Below are 14,903 nucleotides of genomic sequence, written 5' to 3'. Positions count from 1 at the left end.
GGCCTCTGAAGTCTGGGGGTGTGACTCGAGTGACTGAGTCCATGGAAGTGAAGGTCCCTGGGCATCGGGAAGACCTGTCATTCTATGTGGCGTCCTTGCCGCGTTTCCCTGTGGTGTTGGGTATGCCTTGGTTGGTTAGGCACAACCCCACAATCTTTTGGGATGAAGCTGTGGTGGTTTTTACCTCCAAGTACTGCCATCAACATTGCCAGCCTGAAGAGGAGCCACAGGTGTTGGCAGGGGCGTCTCCCCCAAGGGAGATAAATTTGCCCGCCAAGTATGGGAGTTTTCGGGACGTCTTCAATAAAAAGGAAGCGGAGCAACTCCCTCCTCACTGGCCCTATGATTGTGCCATTGATTTGGTGCCTGGAGCACGCATTCCTACCGGGCGGATCTACTCTCTATCTGAACCAGAGTTGGCAGCGTTAAGGGAATTTCTGGATGCCAATTTGAAGAAAGGCTTCATTCGCCCTTCACAGTCCCCAGCTGGTGCACCCCTGCTGTTTGTGAAGAAAAAAGGGGGGGAGCTCCGTCCCTGTAATGATTATCTGGCCCTAAACCAGCTCACTATCCCTAATAGTTACCCGCTGCCGCTCATTAGGGAAATGTTGGAGAGGTTGAGTTCTGCTAAAATTTTCACTGGACTTGAGAGGAGCTTACAACTTGGTGAGGATTAAGGCAGGTCATGAATGGAAGACTGCGTTTAAGACCCGTTATGGTCAGTTTGAGTATTTGGTGATGCCATATGGGTTGTCGGGAGCATCTGGAGTCTTCCAAAATTTTATGAATGACATCTTTCGGGACTTTGTGGACCGCTTTATGATAGTGTATTTGGATGATATCCTGATTTATTCGAATACTTCCGAGGAACACGACTCGCATGTGCGTGCAGTGCTGCAGAAGTTACGGGAACACCGTCTTTACGCAAAGCTGGAAAAGTGTGGGTTTGACCTAACCACGTTGGACTTTCTGGGGTATCGGATCTCTCCAGCAGGAGTAGAAATGGACCCAGAAAAAGTTCGTTGTGTACTCACGTGGCAACCCCCCAAGACCAAGAAGGATTTGCAACGCTTCTTGGGCTTTGCGAATTACTACCATCGTTTCATAGCCAACTACTCCCATCAGACCACACCGCTCACGGATTGCCTGAAGGGATCAGGACCTTTCCAATGGACAGAAGCTGCACAAGAGGCTTTCGAGAGCCTGAAGCGAAGGTTTGCTACTGAACCCATACTACAGCATGCCGACCCGGCGCTCCCTTTTGTGGTAGAGACGGATGCGTTGGACGTCATGATCGGAGGGGTTGTTTTGCAACCGGCCCAGAAAGGGGGAGAACTGATGCCTTGTGCCTACTTTTCCAGAAAGTTAACCGACTCTGAACAAAACTACACTGTCTGGGAAAATGAGCTATTAGCCATTAGAGATGCCTTTGAAGCCTGGAGACACCATCTGGAAGGGGCGCAGCATGAAATTGAGGTGTGCACGGACCATCGTAATCTAGAGAGTCTTCATACCGCCCGTAAACTCAATCAGACGTAAGTATGCTGGGCTCAGTTCTTCGCACGGTTCCATTTCAAAATTCATTATATCTCCCAAGCACAGAATAAGCGGGCTGATGCCCTCTCAAGGAAGCCAGAATTTCTGAGGGATCCCACCCCAAGACCATTACAGTACATAATCCCTCCCGAGTGGGGAGTAATAGGGGCCTGCCAAGATTCTTGGGAAGCTGAAGTGCGTGAAGCGCAACAACAGGACCCTTTCGTGCAGGAGCAGCGGGTCGAAGAGGGCACGTCACCCCAGGCAGAACAGAAGGACCTTATATGGAAGGATGGCATACTGCACCATCAGGAAGCTGTTTATTTCCCCCCCGGAGAACTGTGAGTGAGGGTACTACATCAGTGCCATGATGCCCCCACGGCAGGCCACTTTGGGGGTTTTAAGACCATTCAAGCTGTCACTCGGGAGTTCTGGTGGCCCAAGGTGAAGAAGGACGTAGATCATTACGTTTGCTCTTGCCCCACTTGCATGAGGGCTAAACATGCCACTGGGAAGCCACCGGGGCTACTGGAACCCCTCCCTACTCCAGGAGGACCTTGGCGAATGATTACTATGGATTTTATAACAGACCTTCCACCTTCGCAGGGGAAAACCACAGTTTTGGTGGTCGTTGATGCCTTCTCAAAAATGGCTCACTTCATTCCGTGCACAGGGCTCCCAAGCGCTCAAGACACTGCCAAGTTGTACGTGCAAAATGTGTATCGGCTGCACGGTCTGCCAGACAGCCTGGTTTCCAATCGGGGCACACAATTCACCTCACATTTTTGGCAAGCGTTATGGAAGTTGCTGCAAAGTGAGCTGAGACTGTCGTCTGCCCATCATCCCCAAACGGATGGGCAGTCCGAGAGGGTCAACGCAGTGTTGCAACAATATTTACGTTGTTTTGTGGGGTATCAGCAGGACAACTGGATGTCCTAACTGCATTTAGCAGAATTTGCCTATAATAATGCTGTGCATTTGCACACGCAACAGACTCCTTTCTTCGCCAATTTTGGCTACCACCCCTGAGTCTTCCCTGCCCCAAAAGACAGTCTCTCAGTCCCAGCCGCTGAGGATTACTTGCAGAAACTTCACGCTATGCAACAGCTACTCCAAGAGCAACTAGAACAGGCCAAAGCGGATTACAAATGCGCAGCTGACCAGCATCGGAGAGAGGGAGACCTCATACGAGTGGGAGACCAGGTCTGGATCTCTACACGTTTCCTGGCTATGCCTGGCCGGTGTCGTAAACTGCAGGATCGGCGTGTAGGGCCCTTTGAGGTGGAGGCACAGATTAACCCCGTGGCTTACAGACTAAAATTGCCACCCACCTTCAAGATGCACCCAGTCTTCCACAGGGCATTGTTGACCAAGGACGCTGCCCCCGACCGTCACCGTCCACGAGTGGAGCCTGCGCCACCGTTATTGGTAGAGGGGGAGGAGGAATACAAAATAGAACAGATTTTGGACTCACAAAAACGCCGAGGGCGTCTTTGGTACCTGATTCATTGGAAGGGGTATGATCCAACTGAACGTTCCTGGGAAACAGAGGAGAATGTGCATGCTCCGACTTTGGTGAGAGAATTCCATGAGGCTTATCCAGAGAAACCTAGACCTCAGGGGTGGGAAGGTTTAAAGCATGGAGGGGGGGATGATGTTGCACTGCAGCCAACTCAGAAGGGACAGGAAGGGGGGAGGCATGAGTTTCAGGCACCTCCGCAGCCAGAAGAAGCAGAGTTGGGGATTGTTGTGTCTGAGCAGAATCGTGTGGGAGGGGGGCAGCCTGCTCTCCAGCCAGTTCCCACGAGTAACGCCCTTTCCGAGAAGCCGAGCGCACCGCCCCCAGTTGATGCAGAGGACTTGTGGGGGGAAGCTTCAGAGTCAGTGCCAGCTCCTCCTTTACCAAGCAGTTCCCAGGAGGATTCCAGTGTGGCACCGCCCCTGACCTCAAGCCTGTTACTCAGGAGCAGGTGTCTTCCGATGAGCTGTTGGATGTACGCCCCCTGTCTCCTCATTCCCGTCGCCGCGAGAAACAGACAGGGCAAAGACAGGAATTACGAAGGAGTCATAGATTACGTTTGAAAACATTTCCTATATAAGCCTGCCGCTCCCAGTGGGGGGTCGTTGAGTCAACTTCCTTCACACGCTGCAGAGCATGTCTAGAGTATACTTAGGGACTCTAGTGAGTTAGCGTAGGGTTTTCTATGAAGCGCAATGCCTTTGATGTATCCATTACTCTAATAAAATGAGATTTACTTGCACACACACTCCAGCCTCATTTTTTTGGCTCTGGACGGGACAGGCCTTGCCCTTAAGCAAACCAAGGTCATTTCCTCCCATGTGAATGACCACAGTATGTGGAACTGTCCGCACTAAACCTTGCTGGAACAACATGGGTAGGAGCCCATCCCAGTGCATCCCTCACCAGCCAAGCCATTGAACCATAGCCCACTGGCTGAGGCCCAGCTGAGAACCACAACGTCAGTTCGCAGCCCTATGGCCTGCCCAGAAGACCATGCTATGGCCGCAGATTTGGGTGCGCATCTGCTCCGTCCCCATCCAGCAACCTGCAAAAACAAAATAATTTCAAACAGTTAGGCTTCCAGACCTCCAGACTCTCCCAAAGGGCGAATGTAATTCTTATAGGCCCCTGATTTCCACCTTCTGATGGCCCACACCCTTGCCTGCAAAAACCCAAGACCTGCTGCCTTGGAAGCAGCTCCAATCCTAAACGAGTGGGTCCCAAACCCTGAGGGTCTACCCCAAGCTCTGCAGCGCTAGTAAGCACCCAAACCTGAACTTTGTGAGGGGAGACCCCCCCTCATGAATAACCTGGGCTTGAGCCCCCAGCCTCAAAAAAATGTTGCAATGCCCCCACTAGGCAGATGTCTGGTGCTAGGGAAGGGAACAACTCACAGTCCTGCCCTTGTGCATTTGGTCAGTCTTGGACCATCATAACCCGGTCTTAACACACACCCCCTTCAAAACTAACTTCTGACTGCAAGAGGGCACGGAAGGAAGAGTCCTGTTTAGACCCAGCAACCACCTCTCCTATCCGGAAGGCTCCAAAAAAGTGTGAAGGCCACTGCGTGAAACAGCTGGACCTCGTACTGCGAGGAGCATACGCCAACTCATTGGCCTAACAAACCCCTCACAAGGTCAGGTGAAAAGGGGCAATGGGTATCAGGGGTGGCTGGGGACTACCTAGCCCACCCGCCAGCATACCGTGGGCCCATATAGGGGATCCGGAAGCCAAAAGAAAAACCCTGTAACAAAAACTGTGCCTCCCCTGCCACTGGGTAACCAGCAAGCAGGGTACGCAAAACCTCCAACTTAACTGGGGAAGGACCCTTTTCCTTGAGCAGCCCCAATGGAAGCTGCTTCTTACTGCTTTGGTGGTCCTCCCCTAAACATTCTGCCCCTAGGGCAGCTGGTGCATGAGTGTGAAGCCCCACATATGGAGCATTCATGCCTAAACCTTCAGGGATTGCGGGCACAGAAACCCTGGGAGCTGAACTCCCAGCATAGCAGCCAATGTTGAATCCCGTGCCCCATGCTGAAGCGGGGAAGGGTAGCAGCCAACTGCCTGCTTAATAAATGCCCACTGTCACTCCTATCCCTAGTTAAGGCCCAGGCCACTACCATGAACTGCAGCCATAACTCTGCCTCCCTCTTATCCCATTGCAAGTCCTTATCAAATGCCACCCACATCCGGAAGACGTCATCATAAGAAAGCCATGCCCCACCTACAAACCCTGTATATGCCCTATATATATCTAAATACATCTCTCCATTACAACCCCTGCATAAATCAAGTAGGCTGGCAATCATTTAGTCCATGTCCTCTCAACCTTCTTGTGCCTTGGCCTATCCTGATCCTTGTCATCAGCCTTCTCTTTGTCCTTCTTAGGCAGTTCCTTATAAAGTAGGGGAAACAGGTCCATATACTCTCTGCGTCAAATCTTCTTTTTCGTTGCAGGGAGCAGATGGAAACCAAGAGTGACTGATATCTCCCCAAATGGAATGGCACCAGCCGCAATTGCACCCAGTGGGTCCTCTGCTGCTGCCTGCACTACTGTCAAGGAGGGCCGCACCACTGTCCTCCCAGCTGCCACTGGCACAGTCGCCTAACCTACCTGATTGCATGCAGCCATAAGCTGAGGCTGGTGAGCATCTAGCCCAGCCTGTGGTGAGGGAGTTACTTCCGCTCCAATAGGCACTGAAACTGGCCACCCCTGCCCCGAAGCCCCCAGCCCTCATGGTGGCACACCCCAACCCAGCCACTCACTCAAGTGAGTGGGCAATCCTGACTCACCAGACACCCTTGATGGCACTGCTACCACAGCTGCTTGGCCTTTCCCAGCCGTTGATGCTGACATGTTTCCGTAAGTTGAACCCTCCGCTGTCTCCATCCCACCAGCAGCAGGCAGGGCCACGCCAACCTCTGGCCTCTCCATCATAGGGATTTCAGGTGCCACCAAGCTAAGTCCCGCCTCTAAGGCTTCCAGCTGTGCTAGGATCAAGGCAACAGCATTATGATTAGGATCCAACTGATGAGTGCCCTTACTGCTGCCCTTCAAACCAGCCTTAACCTGCTTAGGCCTCGCAGAAGCCTCCACAGCCTTCACAGGCCTAGATGGCCTCTCCGCTGGCACCATTTAAGATGCCACACCCTGCCCAGCTGGGCCAACCCACTGCTGCTCCAGGGCCTCCAATTGCACTAAAATAGTCACCCATGGAGTCGCCTCCTCATCATCTGAGGACCCAGTCACCTGGGGAGGGGTGCTTGGGGGAACTTGCGGGCCTTATCTTTCCCCTTCACCTCCTTTCCCTTCTTAGCTGGCATATTGAGTCACCCACCAAGTACCTGTATATACGCTCCTCCAAGCCAGCCACTGAACCACTCACCTAACTACCTAAGGCCTGATGGTGAGCAGCAATTAAAAGGCCAGCAGCAACAGCCCAACCTGCCATTAGCCTATAAGGCCACGGCTATCAGGCCTGTAATAGGCCCTGCCTTACCACCCAGCCTGAAAAGCCTGGTCACTCAATCAGGCCTGCAGCAGGCCACCTAAGCCCACTAAGGCTGAACAGGTCTGGCCACTCAATGCCTGGATTAGGCCACCCCTCAGAGACCCACGCTGGTGTCTGGGCTTCTTTGGGAGGCCTGCTATCAGGCTGCATGGCACACCTAAAATGGCACCGACTGTGTGTGGCGCATCGCAGCCCCACTAGGCACCACTGTGGCATTCTCCCTGCTGCCTCAGTGACCTCTGCCCACCTGAGGCTGAAGCTGACTGTGCCCCACTCCCAGGCCTGCCCCCACCAATTTATTGCAAAAATTCCCAAGCTGCCTCCTTTGCCACTGCGCTGCCTGCAATGGAGCCCTAAAATGGCACTGCCCATTGCAATGACAAAAATGGCTGCCAACACTGCCCCATCTGCTGGCATTTGTCCTCTTGGCGCTCCTTCTCCTCCTCTCCTGTCGTGTGCCAAGAGGAGGACTGAGGGGGGTAGTGCTGGCTTAAATAAGCCCAGAAGCTCCACCCCCCATGCAGCACGGTGCGCTCACCCTTTCCATGTGAGCACAGCACTGCCCTCACTGGCAATGACAGCCAGGACTTCAGCTCCTGGCCGCAAATGTGCCCCACCTGCTCAGGCTACGCTTGGGCGAGCGGAGAGGGACTTTCCTAAAAAAAGTTCACATGAAACTGTGTCAGTATTTTAGGGTGAATTTCTCCTAATACACACATTTTTGTATGCAGTTTAGCCAAATACATTTTTTTCTAAAGGAGGTTTCCCGAGTCTAATATCTTTTAATGTTAGTTTCACAAATACAAGCATTTTTATGGATGCTCTACCCCAGGATGTGCATTTTTGTATGCTGTATTTCGCTGGAGAAGTGTATTGCTAAATTCAGACAAGGGCCCATTTTGAAGTGTGTTTCAGTTTGTGCATTGTTTCAGAAAGTGAAAATTAGGTATGTTTGCTTTTAAATGCAAACTGACTCAAATTCCCCCCCCCATCCCTAGCCCTTGGTCTTGGAAATGGGGTGTGCTACCACCATGCCAGAAACAAGGAAGGAAACTTTAAAAAGTGGTGAAGAAAATGGTAGATTTTAATTTTTCCCCATAAGACAAAAGATGGTGCTCCTTATGTCATAGACGCTATTACCTCTGGTGAAGAATATTAACACTCAAACCACATTGGGCACAGTAAGCGCAACTGGAGTGCTTTTATGAAAAAAATTCTCACTTCCTTCAGCATCTTTTGAGGTTCTTTGTGGGGTTCTTTGTGGTTTGTAAGTGGTGCTGCCCTCCACCACGTGTTATTAGTAGCTTCCTATCTTCATTTGAGGCTCCAGAAATGGTTTAGTAACCAGTACAAAAAACATTGCTCCCTTTCATTGGAAATTCAGGTTCAGCTTGCATCTAAAGACACATTTATTAAATTGGTGCTTTCCAAAGCAACATGAGAACTACAACGGTCATCCTTCAAAATTTGCACTTATCCAAATATTACAATGCAGTTCTCCAACCAACCAATGTTTATACAAATGCATATCCCATGGGAAAATGTGCATAAAAGGGAAACAAAAACACCTTTTATTAGGAGAAATTGCTTGCAAAAAATTGTATATTAGTCAAAACTGCGGGCAAAAATGTGTTTATCAGAAATAATTGCACTGAAATTCTAAAGAAGTTTCACAAGCATTTTTTTTTTAAAAAAAATAACAAATTGCTGCAGCAACCTGGAGAACTGAATTTAAGGCTGGAAAAATGAGAAACTGAGAAAACTGAAATGGACAGATCTTTTCACCCCTAGTGCTGTTGTGTAATCGGCTGTAGTAACAAGCAATACACTTAAAAATATTTCATCCATCCTTTTTTTCATTTTCAGTTATTTCAAAACCAATATAATAAAATTAAAACCTCATATAAAGAGCAACAAAGAGCAGATTTTCAGTTTCCCCCCAAATTGCTGATTTAGTTTCTGACTTTATTTATTTGTTCATTTTTCTGGCTCTTCACATGCTGGGATTATTTTCTTATGCCTCAAGATCTTCAAGTATAACACAAACTGGATGGAAAAGAAGATATAATTATATCAACTTTATTTGATTTAGATGGTGGTGAGGGGAGTCACTGTAGAGGGAGCAGTGATTTCTGGGCCTATTTGGAGTAACTGTTGCTATTCTCAATCAAATTCTATTCCATCTTTCTGACCAAAAGAGCCCAAGGTGGTAGACAATAAATTAGCAAAAGCAATCTAGTTCAAAATAAAATAAAACATATTTAAAATGTTTAAAAATAATTATTGAACATCTACAAAGATTAAGAACCTATAAAAACATTTAAACAGACACATCCCCTTTCAGCTAATAATGTCAAGATTTTAAAATCTCAGAATGATGGAACTCCACATAACATGAAGTAGAAGTGCCATTTCTAGGATTGTACCTAGGGAGATGGCAAATAGCGCTGAACAAAAATCTATAACCCCTCCCACACACACATAGCGGTTAAAAGAGAGTGAGAAGCCAATGGAAGACTAGTGGGGATATAATGTTGATACCTGAGGTTGCAAACAAGGTTCAAGAAAGCTAAAATGGATGGCGGCACAGAGTTACCATCACCTTCTAGGAGAGATCAAGAGGTAAAATACAAATGGGGGAGAGTCAATTCCAGATCAAGTCCCAGTATGCTCCAAGAGGGCTTCTCCACCAGTCCAACTACTCAGATGGATTTCTGCAACTTCTTTTTTCAACTATATGCCTTCTGCAAAGTTCCTTAATAGAAGCATTGCAATTTCATAGTATTCTTTTTCATGCCATCCTATTTCAAGCTTGGCTGCCCATTCTCTCTCTGCCACACCCACAAACCCTGTGTTCCTGGTTTTCTGTTCTTTGTTCCTCAGCGTTGAAATCCAGGGCTCCTCATTCACCCATTTCCTGCTGCCTTCCTAACTGCATTTCAGGAGCTGCATCTCACTCATCACTATTGCCACTATCAGTTCAGATTTTGAAAAGGGCAGTTCCAACAGCCCTGGGCCACTCATTCCATGTAGCTTGCAGAGATGGCATGAAGAAAACAAAGGTAATGAAACGAGTATCTGGAAGAAGCAAGAGTCAAGCTGTAAGATAGGAAATGACTTTTTTTTTTACCTCAAATGTTCCAGAAATGTTCCAGATACCTCTGCCACAGGTTCTGAATGGGAAGAGGACCTGTGCTGATTGCAATCAATCTTGCAAGTTCTTCCCAGCTTTGATTGTCTGATTCTGACCACCCAGTGTTGTCATAGCCTCCTCTGTGCAGTGTCGAATATGAAGCTCTGAAAGGGTGTCACAATTCAGAAACAATTCAGAATACTCTGGTTTCTCTTCAGATCGTATAAATCTTTCGCCTTTTACAATTCAGAAACATAGAATGTCCAGAAATGAAAATCCTTTGAAAATATGCTTTGTATTTTATTTCAAACAAAAGCACCAGTTCAGTTCTTGGAAACAGAAAGTGGCATTAATGGAATAATTAATGAAAATTAATGAAATAATTAATGAAATCAGTGTATATTATTATTATTATTTTACAAATATAAATATGACAATTTAATCCTTGATAAGAGATGGCAACCCCAATAAAGGCACATTATGGATCATTCGCGAAGAGTTCAAAAATAAAACTGCTGATATAATAATGTGAATAAAAGGTGTTCAAAAGGTATTTTCAAGCCACAATGCTGCAGAAGTGAGAAAAGCTGCTCCTGCCAAAGTTCTCTTCTCTCTCTATGAATCTTCTTTTCTATATAACTTGGAAAGGTTCAGGATCCTAATCTACTGCTTCATCCAGTCATACTACTTATCATTAGCAGATATTTATCAGTAAATCCTAATGAAGATAGAGGCTGTGTTTTCTTCTTCCAGACAGAGAGCTTCACACAGCAGTAGGCTGATTAATGTCCCATTTATAGGAGTGAGGGACAGGATCTAAAAGCTGATTAATTTATTCTTGAGTTACAAATGAAGTCTGATCATCTAAACAACTAGGAAATAAAGAGTCAACATGGGTGGTCTTTAGCAGCACAGATAGATCTGAAATCTAAAATATTCCTAAACAGCAATATGACATTTCAGTTTGGAGAACTTTTCCATAACACTTCATGTGCATATGCAGGGTTGTGTATATTCTGAGGCTCTGTGATCATGGATTATATCAATCAGCATAGGAATACACACCTGAGCCCAGGGATGGGAGAGGAATTTGTTCAGGTTGCTTTTTTGCAATGGAGTAACCCAATCCCATGCTCTTGAACTTGCTTGCAGATGGGACTGCAACTCTGCAGTCGGATTGCACAGCAGATGCCGCATTGTGCATTGCACAATGTGCATTGCACATAAATTGCACATAAAAACACCATACATGTAAAAGATGGACACAAAGTGCATATTGAATGAATAAGTGCATGAAAGAGCTTTAAAAGTATACTTTACATTTTAAAAGTGTGTATTTTATGTAAATAGTGTGTACAAAACATGTACAATTCAAATGGGACTTTTAAGTGAATTCTTTTTTAAAAAAATGTACACAAAATGGGACTGAACAGACCTATGATTGAGTGCCAGTGAATCTATCTATCTATCTATCTATCTATCTATCTATCTATCTATCTATCTATCTATCTATCTATCTATCTATCTATCTATCTATCTATCTATCTATCTATCTATCTATCTATCTATCTATCTATCTATCTATCTATCTATCTATCTATCTATCATCAAATAAGAGCCGGCATCAGTGTGCATGCTTGAATCGTGCATCTCATATACTTGACCTGAACTAAGAAACCAGATAGTTGAGTTACATTCCAAGACACTATTTCTTTTTGCCCTTCTCTGAATTTTGCAATGCAAGTTTGGGCTCAAAAATTGTATAATAAATGTGTTTACAAATGTCTGTTTTAGGATAAAACCTGTGTAGAAATGCTTATTTTGAGAGAAAATACATTAAGAAATGTGTATTGTGAGTGTGTGTGTTGATATGTTGAAAAGCATATTTAAATACAAATTATGTGTGCATTTTTTTAAAAAAAATCATGAGGAACATGTGAAGATGCCTTATAATGAGTCAGACCATTGGTCCATCTAGGTCAGTATTGTCCACACTGACTGGCAGTGGCTCTCCAGAGTTTCAGACAGAATCCCTCCCATCCCTACCTGGAGATGCCAGGAATTGAACCTGGGATCTTTTGCATAGAAGGCAGATGCTCTACCACTGAGCTATGGCCCTACCCATAGTTGGCTCATCATGGATTAATCCATAAATTCTTGCAAATACAGGATTGAATGGATTTATGAATGGACACATTTGGAAGAGATACAAATTGGAAATAGGCTTATCCATTCCAAATCATGACTGGGGCCTAGGGACAGGGGAGAATATTCGCTAAATCAGATTTATCACTGGATTTTGACATAATCTGACAATCCACAATGTTTTGGGACCAGCATTGATTTCTTGTGGCTGGTCATGGCTGTTATTGGCATGGGTTAGTTTTGATTTTTTTTAAAAAAAATCTGCTCTAATTTTTTGTGATTGTTTTCATAATCAGCTTTCCTCTAAACTGATGCATTCTTAATTTAACTCAGTGGAACAAGTGCCTACAGCATAAGCATTTTCATTAGCATTTTTGTTAGCAATTACATTATTGCTTTTGCTGGAAACCCCCCCCCCCCGCAAATTGGCAATTGCACAAACAAAAACATGGTGGATTGGTACTGAAAGCCAGACTGCTGGAGTTCAAATGGATAGGAACTACCTACCCAACCCCATCCCTACTGGGGTCAGCTACTAAATTGACTTACAGCTTTTGTCTCTGCCTCTTCCTCCTCCAGCCTGCTGCCTAGCCCTAATCAAAGGGCTTCATATGGCTAAGCCAAGCAGGGAGGTAATAATAGATGAATTTATGGTGTATACACACTCTGTTATTCTCAGTTTGATTTTATATTATAACAGCAAGAGGGCAGCCATGATCTCAGCATTCCTTTCTTCATTCATCTTTTGATTCTGTCCTGATACCACCATGTTCTACTGCCTTAGGTCCAAAGGCTTCCTTCTCATTTGTAAGATATATCTCAATATGTCAAGCCTTGTTGCTTGCTATATCAATTTCCCATTAAGCTTCTTTAAATATCAATATACATACAGAACAACCCACACTATAGGAAGCCAGGGTAATTTATGCCAACCTAGGTTAAACTAGATTAAGTTACTCCTATTCTTAACTCCTTTCAGAAGGGGGGCTACTGTCAGCTGAGCCAGCCCCCAAGCCTGGCAGAGGTATAACAAGCCTTTGACTTTGACTTATACCACCTTTTTTGCCAATGTAGCTTCTGCTGGGTTGCTATGATATGTGGCTGAGCAGAAAGCAGTTTGGAATAAGGGTATGTCTCCTCTGCCCTGTCCCTCCCCGAATGCCCATTTTTTGGGGATTTCCCTTGGCTTCAGCTGAGCTGCCTCTGGCTGAGCCAAGATTGGCAACTTATTATACAGCCACTATAGCCAGCATGGATTTTTCACATTCTGCAATGTTAAATTGAAAAATATACCCCATGCCATTCTGATGCTTCCCATAAACTCATTTCAAAACAAAACCTTACCAAACATATAGTCCTGCACACAGAAATGCTTTCTTAACAACTCTGTAAATTTTCATGGTGATACACAAAACAGTCAGAGAGAATAGAGAGTTCAAAGTCTAAAAAGAGAGGGGGGGGGAACCCAGAACCCCTTTTGGACTTTTTTCTCTCAGAGTTCTCCTAATCAGTTGAAATTCATTAAAAATCAGCCATGTTCACAGAGTAACTGTAATCCTAATACTGACCTTGTCCCATTCTCTGACCTTTATCTTCTGCAGTTTAAAATTTAAAAAAATGCCTGGCTGATTTTTAATTAATTTAAGAAATTTTGCATTGAACTGGATGATAGTGCTGGGCATGCTCAGTAAGAACCAACTGTCAGTGTTCTAAAAGCCAGACTCACAGCTGCTGGGCTTGGCTAAACAAGAGGCCACAGCCAAACCAGACTTTGTTTTCACTCAAAACAGTCATGGCTTCCTCCAAAGAATATTGGGAAGTGTAGTTTCTGAAGAGTGCTTAGAGGAGATGCCTATTCCCCTGACAGAGCTTCAGTGGCCAGAATGGTTTAACAGTCAGCCGCTCTGACTGAAGCTCTGTGAGGGGAACAGAGCATCTCCTAGCAACTCTCAGCACCCTTCACTTCCCAGGATTCTTTGGGAGAAGCAATGACTGTCTAAAGTGAAATAAAAGCACCTCGTAGCAACTCTCAGCACCATTCACTAACTACACTTCCCAGGATCCTTTGAGAGAAACCATGACAGTCCAAAGTGAAATAAAGGCCTGGTGTGGATGTGGCCAGGGACAGCTTTGGTTTAAATTTCGGGTGGAGGCTACATGTGCCTGCTGTAGAATAAAAAGGTGGGGAAAACCCTGAAAAGCAATGATACTGTTCACCATCTTTTCCTTTTGGAAAGGAAAGGAGCTTCCCCTCTGCCCAGTGCCCACCCATCCAAACACCTCCCCTCCCTGCCCCTACCCCAGGTCAGTGTTGCACTGTGACTTGGGAGACCAGGGTTCAAATAGCCACACAGCCATGAAGCTCACTGGGTGACCTTGGGCCAGTCACTGCCACTCAGCCTCAGAGGAAGGCAATGGTAAAACCCCCTCTGAATACCACTTACTATGAAAAACCTATTCATAGTGTCACCACAAGGCGGAATCGACTTGAAGGCAGTCCATTTCCATTTTCAAACATGATTGCACAGAAAGAAATCCCACTGAACTCAAAAAGTATGCAAATGATCAAACCCACCCTCCCGTCTCCCTCCTATCCCCTCCCTCTTGCCCCTTCCCTCCCCCTTCCTTTGCTCCTCCCTCCCCAACCCCATTCCCTATCAATCCTCTCCTTCCCCCTCCTCCTGCCCATGGTCAGTTTTACCTATTGTAATCATGATTGCACGGAAGTAAATATCACTGAACTCTATAAGCATGCAAATGATCAATCCTCCCCTCCCCTCCATTTTCCTTTGCCCCCCACTAATCCACTCCTTCCCCCTCCCCCATGGTCAGTTTTACCTATCCTAACCATGATTGCATAGGAGTAAATCCCATTGAACTCAGTAAGCATGCAAATGATCAGACCTACCTTTCCCCTCTCCTCTCCCTTCCCCTTTTCCTTCTTCCCCCTCCCCTGCCCACTCCAGCCCTCCCTCCCTCCCTCCCCCCGGTCAGTTTTACCTATCCTAACTATGATTGCATGGCACTAAATCCCACTTAACTCATTAAACATGCA

The 14,903-nt window shown here is 46.1% G+C and overlaps 1 non-coding gene across 1 annotated transcript; it reads right to left on the bottom strand.

Annotated features, from left to right (window-relative positions):
- Nucleotides 1–11,750: 11,750 nt before the first annotated feature.
- On the bottom strand, nucleotides 11,751–11,821 carry TRNAR-UCU (transfer RNA arginine (anticodon UCU)). The gene has a single exon. It is a non-coding gene; the product is annotated as a tRNA-Arg (tRNA).
- Between the last annotated feature and the right edge of the window lie 3,082 nt (nucleotides 11,822–14,903).

This window comes from Rhineura floridana, chromosome 9, assembly GCF_030035675.1.
Source record: "Rhineura floridana isolate rRhiFlo1 chromosome 9, rRhiFlo1.hap2, whole genome shotgun sequence".
NCBI lineage: Eukaryota > Metazoa > Chordata > Lepidosauria > Squamata > Rhineuridae > Rhineura > Rhineura floridana.
Note: the sequence above shows the minus strand (reverse complement) of the source record. Positions and strands in the feature narration are given on the sequence as shown.